At 41.3% G+C, this 19,683-nt stretch overlaps 1 protein-coding gene across 4 annotated transcripts in view; it reads right to left on the bottom strand.

The window, feature by feature from the left end:
• CHCHD6 (coiled-coil-helix-coiled-coil-helix domain containing 6) overlaps positions 1-19,683 on the bottom strand; it is a 212,064-nt gene that overhangs the window by 90,559 nt on the left and 101,822 nt on the right. The gene's annotated exons all lie outside the window — the stretch shown is intronic.

Genomic DNA, 19,683 nt, shown 5'->3' with positions numbered 1-19,683 from the left:
TAGCAGATAGTAAGACAGTTCTCTCATTCCCTCCCAACTCATCAGGGTCAAGCCGACCCCAGGTGGACAGGATAGAGTGATTAAACCCCCTCCCAGCCGTACCATAAGGAAATAGGGAACACCGGTGTTTCTTCTCCAGCCAAAGGCAATTACCACATTCCTTTGCAGGCAGCTAATTGGGGCTAGCAGAGAGGGACTTAGCAAGTTTTGTTAAAGGCCCAGCCTGCTCTTGCTGTCTCTCCCAGCATCCATTGCTCTTGACCAAGGATTCAGAGTTGTGCATACTATAACTCCCATGCCATATCCATGACAATGTACACCACCCTGGCTTCTTGAAGGAAAGGTACAAGACAAATGTGAGAATGAAGTCTTATTAAAGAACAGATCCATACTTATGGCAAATGGTGCTTGTTATGGATTATCTGCAGGAAATATGCCGTGTACAGGACAGGCGCACATCCCAAAATATCCAGATACAAACACTGATGAACCTTGGCCCAAATATGATTGTCACATAAAGCATGGAACCATTCCTAGCCCTTTCATCTATGCAACATAAACAAATGGCATATGGACACATTTCCTCTGAATATTGCTGATTAACAGTGAGAGGCTAAATTGATAAGCACAAATCTAAATAATCAATTCAAATAAAATAGTGTGTGACATATTTTTTTACTACAGGTAGGTAGCCGTGTTGGTCTGAGTCGAAGCAAAATAAAAAAATTCCTTCAGTAGCACCTTAAAGACCAACTAAGTTTATATTTTGGTATGAGCTTTCGTGTGCATGCACACTTCTTCATATTTTTTTACTGTATAATGCCCTTTCTGGAGGATCCTTGCCCTTTTCAGATTATATCATGATTCTCTCAAGTGTTAGCTTCCTTCCATTTCCTCAGCACAGCAGCTGAAACAAAGTTTTATTCCTGCATTTACTTTTATCCTCCAGCAATGTCTAGCTACAATGCTTAGGAAAAATGGGACTTAAACCGAAAAAAGAACACTCATTATGCTTACAATCTTGCTCCTTCTCAGATAGATTTGTATTTCTGTGCACTTCCCTACCATTTTCCTTGCAGAGTTCCTAAATTAACAGGTTCATACAAGCATGCTTTGATATTCCTTTCAAATTTGCTATGTGAAAGCATCATTGTTAGATGTATCTTTATGCATTATACAAAGAAGCCCAGCAGGGAATTGTTTTCACAGGTTTTCAACAAAAAAAACTCTTTCAGGAACTGACAAATCGCAGATGAGGCTTCACCTCAAAATGTACTTTGGCAGCAAGAGCTATCTGCCTGCCTGTCTGTCTGTCTGTCTATGTGTGTTACATAATGGTTAATTTTATTTCACTTTAGAACTTTAAACACTCTGCCCTCTCCCTCTCTCAGGTCTCCAGCCTGGAATGCAGATTTAAATAGCACCTTCCCTCCCACCTGCACTGCACAGCCCTGCAGCTCCCTGCTGTTCTTCACTTGCCTCTGAAAAACCCAAAGACCTGTGCCTCCATTAATTAAAATTGCCATTAAAAATTAAATATTGTGAATAAGTAGGTGTGAGCATTATCTCCATGGGTTTCATAAATCTCACTGTTTCTCCAATTACTTCTCAAGCAATTTTCATATTTCATACTGTCTGATTTCTCACAGGACCTGGATTTGCAAGATCAAAACGATGACAAAAAGTAGAAAAAAGCAAGCAAGAGCGGAAGGTAGCAAAATGAAACATTTCGCAGGCAACAGGAAGGAGCCCCATCAAATTCTATTAGCCAGCAGTGATCTGCAACGAAGGAGCAGCAGGAATGAAAAATAAGAACAAATATGTTGTACATAGGGCTCAGCATGAAGCTGGGGTTTAACGCTAACCCTAAGACTGAAAACAGAAAAAGAAATTGATTAACAGGGATGTTTCCCAGGTATAAACGTTTTATAAAATGATTACAGAAGAATCTTTGGCTATAGTAAACACATCAACAAGAGGGCAGTACTTTAGTGACAAGTTTGTAAAAAACAAACAAACATGCACACAAGGCTATCACCATGTATTTATCCTGCACAAGTCTCAGTTAACTTTCCATCAGCTACTCAAAGCAACATGATAAAATCAAAGTTCACTATCAAAACCCCAATGCAATGCAATACAGTACAGAGCTACAACTTAAAAGTCAGAAGTAATTAAACTTCTGACTTTCAGAAATAAAAAGAAATACAGGCTAGAGTCACTTACAAAAACTGATTTAGAAAGTAGTTGTTATGGCTGGCAAGTTTGTTTTGGGAGTGTGTTTCCACTCCCTACCCAGAATGTGCTACCTACTCAATTGCATTAGCAGATTGTGCCCTCCCTAAAGAGTAACTTGAAGAGCATGTTTTCATCCTTGGTTCTAAGAACACAGGATACAATTTATCCACGAAGACCTTCTTTGTGCACTTTCCTCTTGCTCCAGTTAAGCTTCCCTTTAAGACCAGGAGCTTCCTAGGCACCACACTGGCCACAGTAGTCCTTCCTCGAGACTTGTAGTCCATCAGAGCAACCAGTTAGGAAGAGGATGCCTCAATAAGTCTTTAGTTGGATTTTAATCATTTATCTTAAGTGTGCCTATGCGATTTCCCTTCGGACTCGGGACTACAGATTTCAAGCATGGTTAGCTGCTCGTCAACTTTGCTAATAACTTCCAGCACATAAGTCTGAAATAAACAGAGAGATCTAAGGACCAGCCAGTTGATTACAAGTGTCAGATATTGAATGCAAGGCCTGAAATCTGAGATTATAGGCATGTGCTTAATTTTATGTTTTTTTATAAGCAAACTCTTATTAACCTAAGTTTACAGGAGCATAAGGAAAAGGATTTGATGTCCACGATTTTATAGCAATTCATATGCTGCCATTTGAATGAACGCTGGAGCGGCTCCGAAGTCTGAATACACAGCAAAAAATGCAATGTGTGAAGTAGCAATGCAGTGATTTCGCCTACTGAGAGGCATGCATGCCGTAGTCTTCCTGTAGGCAGCTGTTGGAGCAAAAATTTTCATCTGGAAAAAACTGCACTTAACATCAGGCACTTTAAAAAAAGTGTTATGAAAATAGTGAGTAACTGCAGTGTTTCATATAAGGTGGGAAAGTTGTGACTAGTCCTGCATTTGGCTGTGCAGATATGTGCCCCCCCCCGAAATATAACTGATATTTTTGATGGGGAATGCCAAAAAGACACAAGCTATGTGGGATATATGCCTGTTCAGTTCTGTAACATGCACGAATTATGGGAGAAACTGTAAAGTATAGGGGGTGGGGGGCTAGCTCAAATTCCAGGAGGAATCCAGCCACAGGGCTGGATAAAATCCTCAAACCCCACCTCCACCTCTCCTCAGGTTTAGGCAAGGTATGCAGTTCAAGGATCATTTAATCATCATTGCAGGGGGCTGGACTTTAGGTACCTTACAATTCTACAATTCTGTAGAATCTGTGATTCTATGGAACAGGAGATTTGTGGAACTGCTTTTCCAGCTCATCACAAAGGCTGCTTCATTTCACTTGCATAAACGTACATTGGTCTAGGTGAGATATAAGACGCCTGACTGAAAAAGATGGAAGAGTAAGACAAAACCCAGAAATTAATCATTTTTAGGAAAGGTCCTTTCCTGGGGTTCAAACAGCAGCAAGGTGGGTGGAGGTGAAAATACCTCAACAACCATATTGGGCTGAGAACTGGGTCAATGGATCAAAGGCTGCTTGTTTGTTTGTTTTTTAAAGAAAAACAATCGCAAGTTATATTGAGGTATGCTGACATGGCGTGCCTAGAACCTTGTCAGTGGTCATAGTGCTGAAAGATACAAAGAGGATTAATGGCTGTTGAAACATTGCCAGCCTAGCGATCCCCATGATGAAACAGAGCAGACCAACAGAGGAGGCCTTGACAAATGCTGCAGATGACAGCTGCAGGATTACATGGTGCAATCTCTTAGCACCTGACAGGAGCATCACTTAGAATCCCTCCTCCCTTGTTGCTGCGAGTTCTCTTTCTGCGTTCAGAACAGGAGCCCATATCCTGCTGGAAGGAATGTGCATCCCTCAATGCATGTAAAAAGGCAATAATACCACACACTCCACACCATGCAACAAAAGGGAAAAGGCAGCAAAAGGAAAGGGAATTAAGCACCAGCTACCTCTGTTGCTAAGAGACGTGGGTTAAACCACAGAGCCTAGGGCTTGCCGATCAGAAGGTCGGCGGCTCAAATCCCCGCGACGGGGTGATCTCCCGTTGTTCAGTCCCTGCTCCTGCCAACCTAGCAGTTTGAAAGCACGCAGTGCAAGTAGATAGATAGGTACCACTCTGGCGGGAAGGTAAACGCCGTTTCCGTGCGCTGCTCTGGTTCGCCAGAAGCGGCTTAGTCATGCTGGCCACATGACCTGGAAGCTGTACGCCGGCTCCCTCGGCCAGTAAAGAGAGATGCGTGCCGCAACCCCAGAGTCATCCAGGACTGGACCTAATGGTCAGAGGTCCCTTTACCTTTACCTCTGTTGCTAGTCTCTCCTGTAAGGGTTTTTTGGGCCGCCTGGTACTAACCAGGGCTATTTAAATTGGAAATTAAGAGCCCTTATGACCTTGTACACTTTGACACGGAAAAACTAGTGGGATAAATATAGCAGTATTTCAGGAAACACACATACCATTCATTGAAAAACAAAGCTAGGACAAAGCCTCAGCAGCAGCAAATGCAGAATGCAGCTGCCATTATCCTTTTGGGGTGCCTACTGCAAGGAGGATTTGTGCTCAAATTCCAGAGGACTAACTAGGCTTACCCATTTGTTATTTCAATATGCTATTTTCCTCTTGCAGTCATATAAAGTTTATTTTTTAAAAAACTATATTAAAAAAAACACCCACAGCAACATGGGAACCTGCGTATGCATCCTAAACCTCCTTGATGATTTTCAGTTAATCAGTTAAGATGTGCAAGATAACGACCCTCTACAATGTAGCTTTCTGGACAAATTACACGATGAAATCACTCCCCACGTTCACTAATGTTTTAGAACACAATCCTGTGCCTTGAGTATCCTGAACACAAGGGAGTTTCTACCCATTTATAATACATTGATGATTCTGTTGATTTTATATCAAAAGTGTGTGTAAATAAACATTTCAAAGCTGTGAAATAAGGCTCTCAAGGCAGTTATTATTGGTATTAAATGTAATTTATACCAAGTCTCTCAATGTAGCTATTATTAACAACAGTAATTCATCTAGAATTGTTAAAATGCAATATGCTTTACAATTCCTAACCCTCATAAGAATCTGGCGTGTGTAAGAAACCCTCCTGCAGCTGAGGAACTTGGCCAAGATCATGACTTGACCAAGAAGGCTTGGTTCAACATTCAAGCACAGGCCTGACAAACTTGACCCCTGAAGCCAAGCATGGCCCAGCAGCTGTAGGTGCTTAACAGCTTCCCTCTCACTTTTTCAGGCTCACAAATGCAAAGTCAGGAGGTTTATCAAGCTCTTCATGAGCCTCCACACCAAGCGGGCTGGGCTGATATCAGCTTGATGGGTCATAAGTTGTGCAAGCCTGCAACCTGTGCTTCTACAACCGTGGTTCCCAACGTGGGGCACAAACCCCACAGGGGGGCAATTTTATGTGTTTGAGGACCGGGACATTCACAGGGAGACCAAAATGCTTGTTTACAAAGCTATTGTACTACCAACCTTACTGTATGCTTGTGAAACATGGACCACTTATAAACGCCATCTCCAACTCCTCGAAAGATTCCATGAATGGTGTGTCCGAAAAATTTTACACATCACTTGGGAAGACAGGTGAACTAATACCTATCAGTGTACTGGAAGAAACAAAGATCACCAGTGTTGAAGCAATGATTCTTCAACTTCAACTTCGTTGGACTGGTCATGTTGTGCGGATGCCTGATGATCGTCTTCCAAAGCAACTACTCTATTTCGAATTTAAAAATGGAAAGCGTAATGCTGGTGGTCAACAAAAGAGGTTTAAAGACTGTCTCAAGGCAAATCTAAAAAAAATGTAGTATAAACACCGACAACTGGGAAACACTGGCCTGTGAGCGCTCCAGTTGGAGAACAGCCTTTACCAAAGGTGTCATGGGTTTTGAAGACAATCTCAGGACGCAAAGGAGAAATGTGCTAAGAGGAAGGCATGCTTGGCAAATCCACACCGTGATCAACTCCCGCCCAGAAACCAATGTCCCCACTGTGGAAGGATGCGCGGATCCAGAATTGGCCTCCACAGTCACTTACGGACCCATCGTTAAAATCGTGTTTATGGAAGACAATCTTACTCAGATACAAGTGATCGCCAAAGAGAAAGGGATATATAGTACAGGTATATAAATATATATTGTGACATGCACATTTTAAAAGTTAAAATCAGCTTGTGTAGACCAAGTTAATGGTCTTTTAGGTCTCTTCCACATGAATAGGAGTTCACTTTTTGAATAATAAGAATTATATGTCACGGGGGGTGGGGGCAATCAGGATTTTTAGAGATGCTTAGGTGGCACATGGCCAAAAAAAAAAAAGGTTGGGATCCACTGTTCTACAAGTACTCTAGTGTGGCAATGCTCACTACTATTCTGATTTTCTTGTCCTTTTTAGACCATTCCTTTCCCTACGCTGGGAGCCATTTCATGGACTCTAGAGCTAAAACTCAGTTTGTTCTTTGATGGCAGGTGGACAAAATGGAGTGTACTGGAGTGAAGAAAGAAGGGTAGAGGTGTTAGATTTCCACATATTTTCTGAACAATACTGTTCAGGGTCAGCTTGACCACAAGCATCAAAAGATCAGTTACTTAAGGTATTTGCACAATACCTTTTATACAGTTATTTCTCAGTGCGGTTCCCTATCTAGCACCACTTATCCACAAGCTAGAAACGATTCTCATTTCTCTTCAAATTGGCACATTCAGTGCAGCTGCCACACATGCAACCTGGGATTGGACGAGGGTGCAGCTACTAGTTTTAAAAATGTGAGGATGTCATTTATTAAAGTCATACAACACATGCAGACATTTTCACACACACACACACACACACACACATACGTTTTATTCATACAATGTACAATCTTTACAACAAAAGACTTCACATCCAAAGTAAAATCATATGTATGGCAAAACCTTAAGTCTCATGTATTCATTTATACTAATCTCTTCTCAGACTCCTTTACTTAGTATTTCTTAATGTTTGTCTCTTTGTTTTAATTCCTTATTTTAAATCTCTTAAATCCTGTATATATCTTTAACAATTCCAATTAATACCCTCATCTCCCTCCCCCAAGACCCATTGCTTCCCTCCCCCTGTGTGCTGTCTTCTTTACCTATTATTTTTTGTTATTGTTGCATTACTCACTGTTTATATTTGTTGTTCCATCTTTGATATGGTATTATCCTATCTCCTTGCGCCCTTTAAGCTATTGCTAATTAATTTTTAAGCTCCAAAACCAACTCTTTTCATGTAAACCTTTACGCATTCCCACTCTTTATTAATTTTTTGATTAGGACAACCTCTGATTGATGCTGTTAACTTTCCCATTTCCGTGAGTTTGAAATTTTTGGCTCTCCATTCTAGTAATTCTGGCATTTTATCTGTTTTCCAATTTTTCGCCACTAAAATTGTGGCCGCCGCTGTTGTGTAAAGGAATACAGTCCTTTTATCCTTGGGGATATCGCTTGATACTAAGCCCAGCAGAAATGCCTCTGGTTTTTTAGAGATTGAATATCTTTTTGAGCTCTTCATGTACCATAATCCAGAATTGTTTAACCACCTTGCACCCCCACATATATGATACATTGTCCCCACATACAACGTATGCAGACATTTCCTGCAGCGATAGTAGGACCAAATCTAGTTCTCCTGCCTAATTAGATCACTAATCTAGTAGCTCAGAGGGATGTATGAAGCCGGATGTTGATAGAGGCTTCATACTTCTCTTTGGGGTGCTCTAGAGGTATTTGCCCCCAAATGGCTACGTCTCCAACGTTGTTATACTCTCTGTTATTTTATTCCCTAGTATAAATTGGGCATTACTGATGATTACATCACTGGGTAAGTTGGATGCTATTTAACAGCAGCAGCAGCAGCAGCAGCAGCAGCAGCAGCAGCAGCCACAACATATCCATTAAGATTTCTAAATGAAGTCCTGGTAGCCCTGTTCAGGGACAAGCTTATCCATCCCCTTACTCATTCAATGTATGCAGTGAAGCCAAGTGTGGAATGTGACCATTCTGCTCATTCTCTCGTCAATAAACTGCAAAACCATAAATGCTGAATTAGAATTCACTTCAGGATCAGAGAAGAGAGAAATAGCTGCAAAGCTAGCGGGGGGGGGGGGGAGTCTCTCTGAGTGAAATCGTTTCACATTTCCTGGTTCATGAAAGGGGACAGCAGCAGAATAAGATCCCCCTAAAACAGAATTGACGGTTGGTACTAGCAGGAGGATAAGAACAATATCCACAAAGGATGGGTAGCAAAAGTAGAGGAGGACATAAAACACAGAGATGCTTGGTGGTGGTGAATACTCATCAGGGGCAAAGGAAACCAAGGTCTACATTACAGGCATCCGGATAAGCGAAAATCCTGTGACCAACTGCTTTCCATGAAGGGCTGTGAGCAGAAGTAGAATACGAAAGTTCCCAGACTGTGGCATGCCCCTTCCTAATGTAGAATCCAGGAGTAAGGGGGAATCCAACCTCTTTCTAGCACCCCACCCAATTCTCCAGCAGATATACTGAATAAACTACTGACCTTCTTGACTGCACAGGTGGACAACAGAAAAAGGTTTACCATTTTACTGTCAGTTGTGCAAGTCACCAACACCATGAAAAGTGAAATTACACCCAGTTACTCTGAATATAACTGGTTATAATTGACTCATTGATCTGAGAAAGTTGTTACTAGATTTTTTTTCATTCCCGTGTAGCAAAAATGAACCCAATAATGATATCTAACATACTGACATGGGGTCACGAAGAGTCGGACACGACTAAACAACTAAACAACAACAACATATTGACAGCAGCAAAATTGATTATTGCTTTAAAAAACTTGAAGGGGGGGATTTGAAATAAAAATACACAGAAGTACGCAGCCCAATGATAAAAATAAAAAATGTCATGAGAGAGACAGTAGATACCAGGATCCTAATTTTGTGAGAGTCCTTTTACTAAATATTAGAGAAGGGATTAATAGGTATTCATGCTTTAGTACTCTTAATAATTTAATTATTTTAGCTTTAATAATTCTGTATAAACTATATATGAAGTTCTGATGTGAAATATATGGAGTATTTACTATCCTGCTGATCTTGTATTTAAACAACATCCATATTCCTGCTCCTTCCTCACTTTGTACAAATGTGCGCCTAAAACCTTTAGGGGATGAGGGACTTGAAACATTACTGTTGCAATAAGAATTGTTTTACAGCTGTCCAGTAATTTTGTTTGTACATTTTAAATGCAGCTTTTAAAACCTTTAGACTTATTTATTTTTATGAACATGGTGCCTTCAAGGACACAGAAACACAAAGCTGCTAGTTTTGTATTATACCCTGTAAAATATACAATAGTTGACAGAGGATCGACACTTGAAATGTTAAAAATCCAGCTCCACCCCCAACATGCCTACAAAAGCCAGCAATGTTTTGTGAACAATGGCAATTCATGATGGATCAAGGAAGAAAAGGAGTTGTACGTCATTCTATTAATTATTCTGAAGTCAGGCACACACCGTTTGTCAATGCCTGCATTAAAGAAGGGTAGGTAACATCTCAAACAGGGATGGGGAACCTGTGGCCCTCCAGATGTTGTTGAATTTGCATCTCCCATCCCCATTGACTACGCTCTATCTAGGGCTGGTGGGAGTAGGAGAGCGAGGACATATAGAGCAGAGCTTCTCAAACTGTGTGTCGCAGTACAGTGGTACCTCGGGTTACAGACGCTTCAGGTTACAGACTCTTCAGGTTACAGTCTCTGCTAACCCAGAAATAGTACCCCGGGTTAAGAACTTTGCTTCAGGATGAGAACGGAAATCGTGCGGCGGCAGCGGGAGGCCCCATTACCGGTAGCTAAAGTGGTCCCTCAGATTAAGAACAGTTTCAGGATAAGAACGGACCTCCGGAACGAATTAAGTTCTCAACCAGAGGTACCACTGTATGTAGGTGTGGAAAGGGGTTAGTTTAACGTCCAGTTTGCTAGCAAAACTGAATTAGTGTGTCGCAAAACGATGCATGTCTAAAAAGTGTGTCACCAACATGGACAATTTGGAAAGCTCTGGTGTAGAGAGCCATGGTTTCCCCATCCTTGATCTTAGAAAGTGGAAGTAAAGGGAATGAAAGATAACTCAAATGTGTGAGGAATGCATGAACATTAGGGAAAGAGAATAACATTAGGAAAGAGAATAAGGAGGAAACTATTTAAAATGGTTTTTAAACAGTAAACTGTGGCCCAAAGTGCCACCCACCCCGCTTCATTTTTATTATTCAGATGACTGCAAAATACTCAGTTGTGCAGCATCCAGCCAGCCAAGCTTTGCTAAATAACCCTGGTAAGGGCAGGGCTGAGTGAGAAACAGCCAAACACACAGTGATGAGGTGTCCCAGACAAGATCAAGGGAAATGTGGCAAACCTCCCAGGTTATACATGCAGCCTGTTACAGTTTCCCCTCAGCACACGGGCAAAGCGGCAAGCACCGCTTCTAAAACTTCTGATATTCAAAGGCTCATTTGGTTGACAGGAAGCCTGTGGATTTGTGGACAGATTGTCACACAAACTGTCAAGTTTTTAGAGAAATGATCAGACCTTCCTTTGCCTGCGTTACGGAGCACATCAAAGGCACAATAAGACAAACCAGACACAGACTGCATGGATCTAACTGGGAGGTGGGTGTACATATTCAGAACAGGGTGGTGTGCAAAGGAGGAGGAGTAAGACAAAGAGTTTTGAGGGGGCTCTATAGAAACATGAGTAATAAGGGCTGAAAGTTCCAGAAACTTGACAGATTCAGGCAGATTCAGAGAGCATCTCTCTCTCTCTCTCTCTCTCTCTCTCTCTCTCTCTCTCTCTCTCTCTCTCTCTCACACACACACACACACACACACACACACCCTGAGGGCAAAGAAAAGAAAATTATAAATGAAGCAATTAATTTTTTTCACTACTTCTCGATTCCTTTCAACTATTTGGGGAAGATAACTTCTCTGTCAGGGAAACGTGTTCTCTCTCACACAAAACCTGCAGGTGCTTTCCCCCCCATTCACTCTGCTGTGGGGGGGAAACATGGCCTAGGACAGTGATTTCACTGGTGAGCTCAGCTTGGATGTTGGGTCAACAGAACATGAGGTGTTCAAAAGAGTCTCATTAGAAGGATGGGTGGAATTGAAAGCCTGCCTCAGATCAGGAAGTATTCTGTCAGCTGGACTCCTTACTCAAATGCTTGGGGATGGCTAGATAACTGGTCACTCCTAGGATGCGAGAGCCAAAATTCATGGGATGCTCCCCTAACACCGGAGCTTTGGCATAAAACAGCTGCTATGCAGAAGCCATTTTAAAATGGCCTGCTGTGAAAATTGCTGTGATCCAGCCAAGCCATTCATGTGCAGCAGACGGCCATGCGACTGGGCAATTTTCTTTACATTACTGCAAAGCTGTAAGAGATTGGAGGGGTGGGGACAGGGAGCTGCAACAAACAGAGAGAAAGAAAGCTTGCTGCATAGGAGGGAGCTGCCATGGGGGGCAATTTAAAATTAGCCTCCATGGGGCATCACATTGTATGTGCTATGTGAGCGGAGAAATCATTTGGAACCAGTGGGTTCCAATACTCACTGGCATACTTTGGGATAAATGCTAGGAGGAATTTGGGCTCTGCCTCCTGGCCCTTGAAAATTCTAACCAGGCAAAATGGAAATCCAGCATTCCCTTGAACAAAACTCCTGTCTCAAACAGAAGGGTACTTCATCCACAGAAGCAAGGGACTCATTTAAACAAAAGAAATATACCAACACCTTCATTCTCAGTAAATTTCTGGTTTCTGCAACAGGTTGGAAGGATGAAGGAACAAATACTGCCTATTTTTAATGTAAAGGGATAAATAAATAAATACCACCCTTAATTATGCACTATAAAGGCTGTGCAGTGGGATATCAAAGCTTTGAATCATAGAATCATAGAGTTGGAAGAGACCACAAGGGCCATCCAGTCCAACCCCCTGCCAAGCAGGAAACATCATCAAAGCATTCTTGACATATGGCTGTCAAGCCTCCGCTTAAAGACCTCCAAAGAAGGAGACTCCACCACACTTCTTGGCAGCAAAATCCACTGTTGAACAGCTCTTACTGTCAGGAAGTTCTTCCTAATGTTTAGGTGGAATCTTTTTTCTTGTAGTTTGAATCCATTGCTCCGTGTCCGCTTCTCTGGAGCAGCAGAAAACAACCTTTCACCCTCCTCCATATGACATCCTTTTATATATTTGAACATGGCTATCATATCACCCCTTAACCTTCTCTTCTCCAGGCTAAACATACCCAGCTCCCTAAGCTGTTCCTCATAAGGCATCGTTTCCAAGCCTTTGACCATTTTGGTTGCCCTCTTCTGGACACATTCCAGCTTGTCAGTATCCTTCTTGAACTGTGGTGCCCAGAACTGGACACAGTACTCCAGGTGAGGTCTGACCAGAGCAGAATACAGTGGTACTATTACTTCCCTTGATCTAGACGTTATACTCCTATTGATGCAGCATTGGCTTTTTTTAGCTGCTGCATCACACTGTTGACTCATGTCAAGTTTGTGGTCTACCAGGACTCCTACCGTAGATCCTTTTCACATGTACTGCTCTCAACCCATCCTGTATTTGTGCCTTTCATTATTATTTTTTTCCCAAGTGTAGTACCTTACATTTATCCTTGTTAAAATTCATCTTGTTTGCTTTGGCCCAGTTGTCTAATCTGTTAAGGTCATTTTGAAGTGTGAACCTGTCCTCTGAGGTATTAGCCACCCCTCCCAATTTGGTGTCATCTGCAAACTTGCTCAGGATGCCTTCAAGCCCATCATCCAAGTCATTGATAAAGATGTTGAATAAGACTGGGCCCAAGACAGAACCCTGTGGCACCCCACTAGTCACTACTCTCCAGCATGAGGAGGAGCCATTGACCAAACCCTTTGGGTTTGGTCAGTCAGCCAGTTACAAATCCACTGAATGGTAGCATTGTCTAGCCCGCATTTTACCAGCTTCTTTACAAGAATATCATGGGGCACCTTGTCAAAGGCCTTGCTGAAATCAAGATAGGCTATATCCACAGCATTCCCTTCATCTACCAGGCTTGTAATTCTGTCAAAAAATGAGATCAGATTAGTCTGACATGACTTATTTTTCAGAAACCCATGCTGACTTTTAGTGATCACAGCGTTTCTTTCTAGGTGCTCACAGACCGACCATTTGCTTAATGATCTGCTCTACAATCTTTCCTGGTATTGATGTCAGGCTGACATTGAGAATGGACTATATATTTATATGTTGTCTCTCTGAGTAATACCCACCACAGCAGATTACATATTTAAAAAGAAAATCAACAATACATTATCAGCAATACAGTTGATACAGTACAGTTCTCGAACGCCTTGGTTCCCAAACACCAAAAACCCGGAAGTAAGTGTTCCAGTTTTCAAACGTTTTTCGGAACCCAAACGTCTGATGCGCCTGTCGGCTATTGTTTCCAGGGCGCCTGCACCAATCAGAAGCTGTGCCTTGGTTTTCGAACATTTCAGAACTCAAACGGACTTCCGGAACAGATTAAGTTTGGGGCTTTTGTTTTTGCTAAAAAAAATATGCATTTTTGTTTTTGAGTCTTTTTCGGTTAATTTGTTTTTGTGACTGTGGAACCCAGCTCAGCTACTGCTTGCTTGCTTGTGTGACTGTGGAAATGGATAAAAGCCCCCATCCAAACAATGACTATCATCAGTGCAGGTAAGAAAAAATAGTAATTTTAATTTTTATCATCTACAATACTGTCTTATTTATTTTATAGTACAGTACATTGATTATTGCTTTCATTTTATGGATCAATGGTCTCATCAGATAGTAAAATTCCTGTTAAATTGCTGTTTTAGGGGTTGTTTTTAAAAGTCTGTAATGGATTAATCTGTTTTGCATTAATTTATATGGGAAAGCACGCCCTGGCTTTGGAACGCTTTGGAACAGACTTCCAGAACAGATTAAATTTGAGAACCAAGGTACCACTGTACACAACTAAAACTATTAATACCTCTCCCTGGAAAAAACTCTCATAGTCAGTAATCATAACATATTCAATTTGTAATGTATGTATTCTTTTCGTAAACTGCCTTAAGGTTTTATAACCATCAAATGTTGTAAAATAAATATTTCAAAACCATAATTCCACAGAAGCAGCTATTTATTAAAAAAAAAGATGAAAAAAGTTCTCCTTGCCAAAAATAAAGTTGGCTACCTGAAATAAACAATTATTTGGGGCTACAGGGGGGAAAAACTGGGTGCCGTAGATTTCAGAAAGTTAACTGGTAGAATGTTCCAGCCCCGCCCCCCAAAATGTGCCTGCCAATTTACCAGTCTAAGTGGCTGGCAAGTGAGGAGGGCTTCCACTGTCGATCTTAAGAGGTTGTCCTTCAAGTCCTTGGACCCAGGTTTAGCCATTTAAGGGTTTAAACCACCACTTTAAATTGGCCTTGGAAATGCTCTGGAGCCCAGCACAGCTGGTGTAAGAACTGTGCTGCATTGGTCTTTTAGGAGTTCTATGAAGAAGGTCACAGAGCTGCTAGAGACAATCTACTTTAAGGAGCAGGTGGGTGGTTTGTGAATGAGGGAGTAGGAACAGCAGAGGTCTGACAAAACAAACTGCTCTGATTGGTAAATACCAGAGGTGTCCCTGGGTGCCTGAAGTACTTTGGGTACAGGGCTGTGAGACAAATTTCCATATGCAAACATATGTAGAGAGCACACACACACACCCGGAAATTAAGATAGTGGGTGGCTTGAGGTCTTGTCAGCACCTACACTTTGCAGTGCACCCAGCCAATTTATAAATGCCTTTTCCCCTCAAGGATGCTCACTCCAGATTACAATGTCAGGAAGCTGGGGAGGGGAGCAGGAAGACTGGCCTGTTTCTTCACAGGAGTCCCTCCTCCCTGCCATGCAATGCAATGTAAGAGCTACCAGACAGCCGTGTCTGTTGGGTGCCAACCACACATTTTCCCAGACATACTGTGTAATGAGACATATACAAACTCAATATTAATTGAAGCCAGGATGGGAATCTGCTTTTTGTTTGTGGGTGGAATTCAACATAGCACTAAGTGGTGTGGGGGGACGGGACAAGGACTGTTTGAATAACAATACTTTTCTCCCTTCTCCTTCCCCTGCACGCTTCCTAAACCTGTTCTGGAGGTTCCCAAGAGTGTGTGTGTAATGTTGTGTGAGTGGACCTTGTTCCATGCATGGGAAAACTCAACTGAATCCTGCCCTCTGCATCAAGACGGCAGAAATCACACTCTAGTTTAGCCCATATAAATTCTCTCCTGAAAGTTTTGCTCTCAGACTTTGAATGCCAAACTCTGTGAATGCACCGAAAGCTTTCCCCAGGGTTGGCTCGTACAATAATTTTCCAAACCCTTAAAACTGAGATAACAAAATAAAATAAATGTGAAGAATATTTTTACATTGACAAATTAACAAAGCCTCAAATTCTGATACTGGCTATTAGACAAACAAAACAGTCATTCTCGAACAGCAGGCACCATTCCATTTATTGATTCTACTATGCATTGTGTTTCGACTGAAGTATGTGAAAAGCATATTGACAAGAAACTAGTTAAAAGAAAATTGCATGCAAGCTAGCTCTTTTTAGAACTGTATTACCCCCATCCTCTCTCAGTCATTCTTCCAACATGGCAATTATGAATACACTTGGATTCAAAATAATTAGCGCTTTCTAAACTCTGGGGCTCAGCACTGAATTAAGCAAAAATATCCCAGGATCCTCTTCCGCTACCTGAAAGGCATGTCTTCAGCTGTAACAATACCATATGACTACTCAATTCTGTTTCATGCTGCTGTACTTGCATTCCTTATAGTGCACTTACAGTGGTACCTCGGTTTACAAACTTAATCCATTCCGGAAGTCCGTTCTTAAACCAAAACCGTTCTTAAAACGAGGCGCACTTTCCCTAATGAGGCCTCCCGCCACCAGTGCCCTTCCACCGTTCAGATTCCGTTCTTAGACCAACGTAAAGTTTGCAAACTGGGACACTACTTCCGGTTTTGCGGAGTTCTTAAACCAAATCGTTAGTAAACAGGACTGTTCTTAAACCGAGGTACCACTGTATTTGGCATCATCTGCTTTTGTAATGCCTAACACTTATCAGCTTTTTTCTTGTGTCATTACCTGCTAGGTTACCCCAAGACAGCACTGTTGATCCTTGGAATGTGTACATGAGGTCTTCATGTTCATTCCCCTTTTGATAATCTTTTAAAATTGAGTAAGTTTCATTGAACTCAATGGGATTCACTTACAAGGAATACACATAAGGTTGTGCTGTACTAAACATTTTCTTATTGAACTGCCAAAATAACATGATCTGCAAATAAAAAATAAAATCCCCATCTTGCTGGGGTGGGTAAAGGAATTCAAACCAGGCAAGGAAAGAATTGGGCAAAAGAGGCATGAGGAGACAATGAGCTCTGGCCACATGCAAAAAACCCATCTATGGACAGAGTTATAGGGTTCACAGAAGAATGGGGTCCATATTGTGCTGCCACCTGATTCCTCTTCATCCTGGGACAGTTAGCACTGGGATTTATCATAACCCACAACTGTGTTTTGAGAAAGTGCTGAGGATTAGCTGCATGTTGAAAATTCATATAAAAAATTAGGTTGCATTGGAGGCAACAATCCAGACAAACCCTGTAGGATGCATTCTTTTGGGGACAGAACTTGTCTTGTGAATCTAACATTGCAGAATAAATGGAAATAAGATCAGGGCAACCCCATTATAATAAATGTGTCATAAATAATGGCAAAAGGTAAACTATTTTATATTTTTATCTGATGGCTATTTTTGGAAAGTTAAGTGGAAACAGAACCATTAGAATTAAATGATTTTAAATAATATTTTCTGTGTTTGACCACCAAAGATTTCTCCGTATCACAGGTATTCCCTCCTCTTCTTTGATTCAATGTTTAGATTCTAACTAACTTACTCTAATGGCAATGAGACAAAGAGATGTTTTTGCTGCTAGCACAAGCATGAAAATTTCCATTCAAAAAGCCAAGAGCACAGAAATTACAGCAGCCTATCAGATCAAGGAGAAACACACACATGCATATCACACACACACACAAGAAATAGTGTTATTGAGATGTAACCACAGAGTGATTATGCAAATCAGACACCCACAGCTGGAGTTCAGACAATTGCATAACTGAAGAGGAAATCCGCAATCATGCAGTCAAGCTGAGACAGTTCCATCACTGAACATTGTTACTGCAATCTCATTGCAAAAGAATATTGTTATTGCAGGACATCATCAGTGGTCATGGATCCTTTTGATTCACCACATATTCTGCTTTACACAGAGAAAAAATGCAGAACAAACTGAAAAAAAGTCTTCTAAGGAGAATAAATGCAAATAGTTTAACTGTACTTTGTATTTTAATACATTTAAACAGAATATGCCTATAGAATTTAAAAACAAACAAACTCACTCACTCATTTCCCAAGGACATCCTAAGAGCATGAACAGAAGATGACAGCAAGACAAACAGTCATAGCAGAGACACAAATTCAAGCTAAACACACCAACCTATGAAGAATGTAATTCTCTCTCGACACTCAGAAGTCTCATCTCCCATAGCAAAGGAAACTTTATACAGGCAGCGGCTAAACTCAGCCCTAGGGTGAAACAAGGAAGGTGTGAAGCTATTAAAAGCACTTGGCCACCTCATGAGAAGAGAAGACTCCCTGGAAAAGACCCTGATGTTGGGAAAGATGGAGGGCACAAGGAGAAGGGGATGACAGAGGACGAGATGGTTGGACAGTGTTCTCGAAGCTACCAACATGAGTCTGACCAAACTGCGGGAGGCAGTGGAAGACAGGAGTGCCTGCCGTGCTCTGGTCATGGGGTCACGAAGAGTCGGACACGACTAAACGATTAAACAACAACAATTGTTGTTTTTAAAAATATACGTGCACAAAGCTTCAGATGATAAATAATTTCTATTTTACTTAATATATTGGGGGGGTTGTCAGCGTCACTTGTGCAGGTTCTCTGCTGTTCGCTTGTGTTCCTTTGATGGTGAGAGATGTTGGGGTTGGCCTAGGGCAGGCATAGGCAACCTTGGCTCTCCAGATGTTTTGGAACTACAACTCCCATGATCCCTGACCACTGGCCCTGTTAGCTAGGGGTCATGGGAGTTGTAGTTCCAAAACACCTGGAGAGCCAAGGTTGTCTATGCCTGGCCTAGGGTATGGTTGTTCATTTGTGGTTGGCTGTGGTGGTCTTTTCCCCTTTCTTCCCAATGTCTCAACAAATGAAACTGATTTGTAAAAATGTTACGAGAGACATTGCATATATCTTTGTAAATCAAGAAAATCTTTAATAAATAAATAAATATGATAATTTGAAAAGGAAGGCAATGCATTTTTTGTGTTTTTAAATCTAATAGCGCAAAGCAAATGGTGTCAACCTGCCAAGGTTCTTAAACATGAAACTGTCCATGCATAGAAGAAGAAGGAAGAGCAGCCTTGACAGACCCTTGCCCATTGTTCCATTCCTTTCTTCCTTTCCTGCTTGAGCTGGTGTGAGAAGGATTCTGTTTTTGCCCTGCAACAGGTGATGCAGCACCCATTTGCAACCAGCCACTGTGCCCCACAACAGTTCAAAGGTATAGGCACTGCCTCCATTGCAAGGGCACATGTGAAGGTATTCCTGAGCACTGTTCTAAAGTTTTGGAAACCCCTCCGTTTAGAAACCAACCAAAGCTTAAACATGTAACCACTTGCCCATTGACATTGGCTTTTGATGGTCAGAGGATGGTGCTGGTATGATGTGGAGAGGAGGGGATGGTTTCTGGAGTTCATAATCTTACACATTTTATTTATTTCACAAAATTTATATACTGCTTTATCGTAAAAACAAACAAACCAACAACCTCTAAGCATTTACAAAAATATAAAATATTAAAACGATCAGCAAAAACAACTGAAAGCAGGTACTTTAAAATGTTCAAAGATGTTTCAAATCAAGAGTAGCTAAAAATAAATTTTAAGTCCTGCAGAATCTGACTTTAGCCTTCAGGCTTTTTATTTCATATATTTATAGAATTTATCTCTCACCCCTCATCACTTCCAACAGCAATGAAGGCCAAACATTTGAGTTCAGTCACTCCTTGATAAGCTTATAAAACTGTTATTGACCCCAACCCAAATTCTTAGGAATGTAAATAAAATAAAGTCAATAACTATCAATATATAATGGCATTTTAAAAAAAACACATGGATCACCATCACTAAGAATAATAAAATGTGAAAAGGAAAAGGAGTGAGAATAATAATAATAATACCATGTGACCTGACTGGCAAATGGGCATGGTTCGGGGGGAAATGGCTTTGTGTGCCAAGACTTGCCCATGGCCC

This window comes from Zootoca vivipara, chromosome 2 (assembly GCF_965207765.1).
Source record: "Zootoca vivipara chromosome 2, rZooViv2.hap1.1, whole genome shotgun sequence".
Classification (NCBI taxonomy): Eukaryota; Metazoa; Chordata; class Lepidosauria; order Squamata; family Lacertidae; genus Zootoca; species Zootoca vivipara.
The sequence above is the reverse complement of the archived record's forward strand: the minus strand, read 5'-3'. Positions and strand labels throughout refer to the sequence as shown.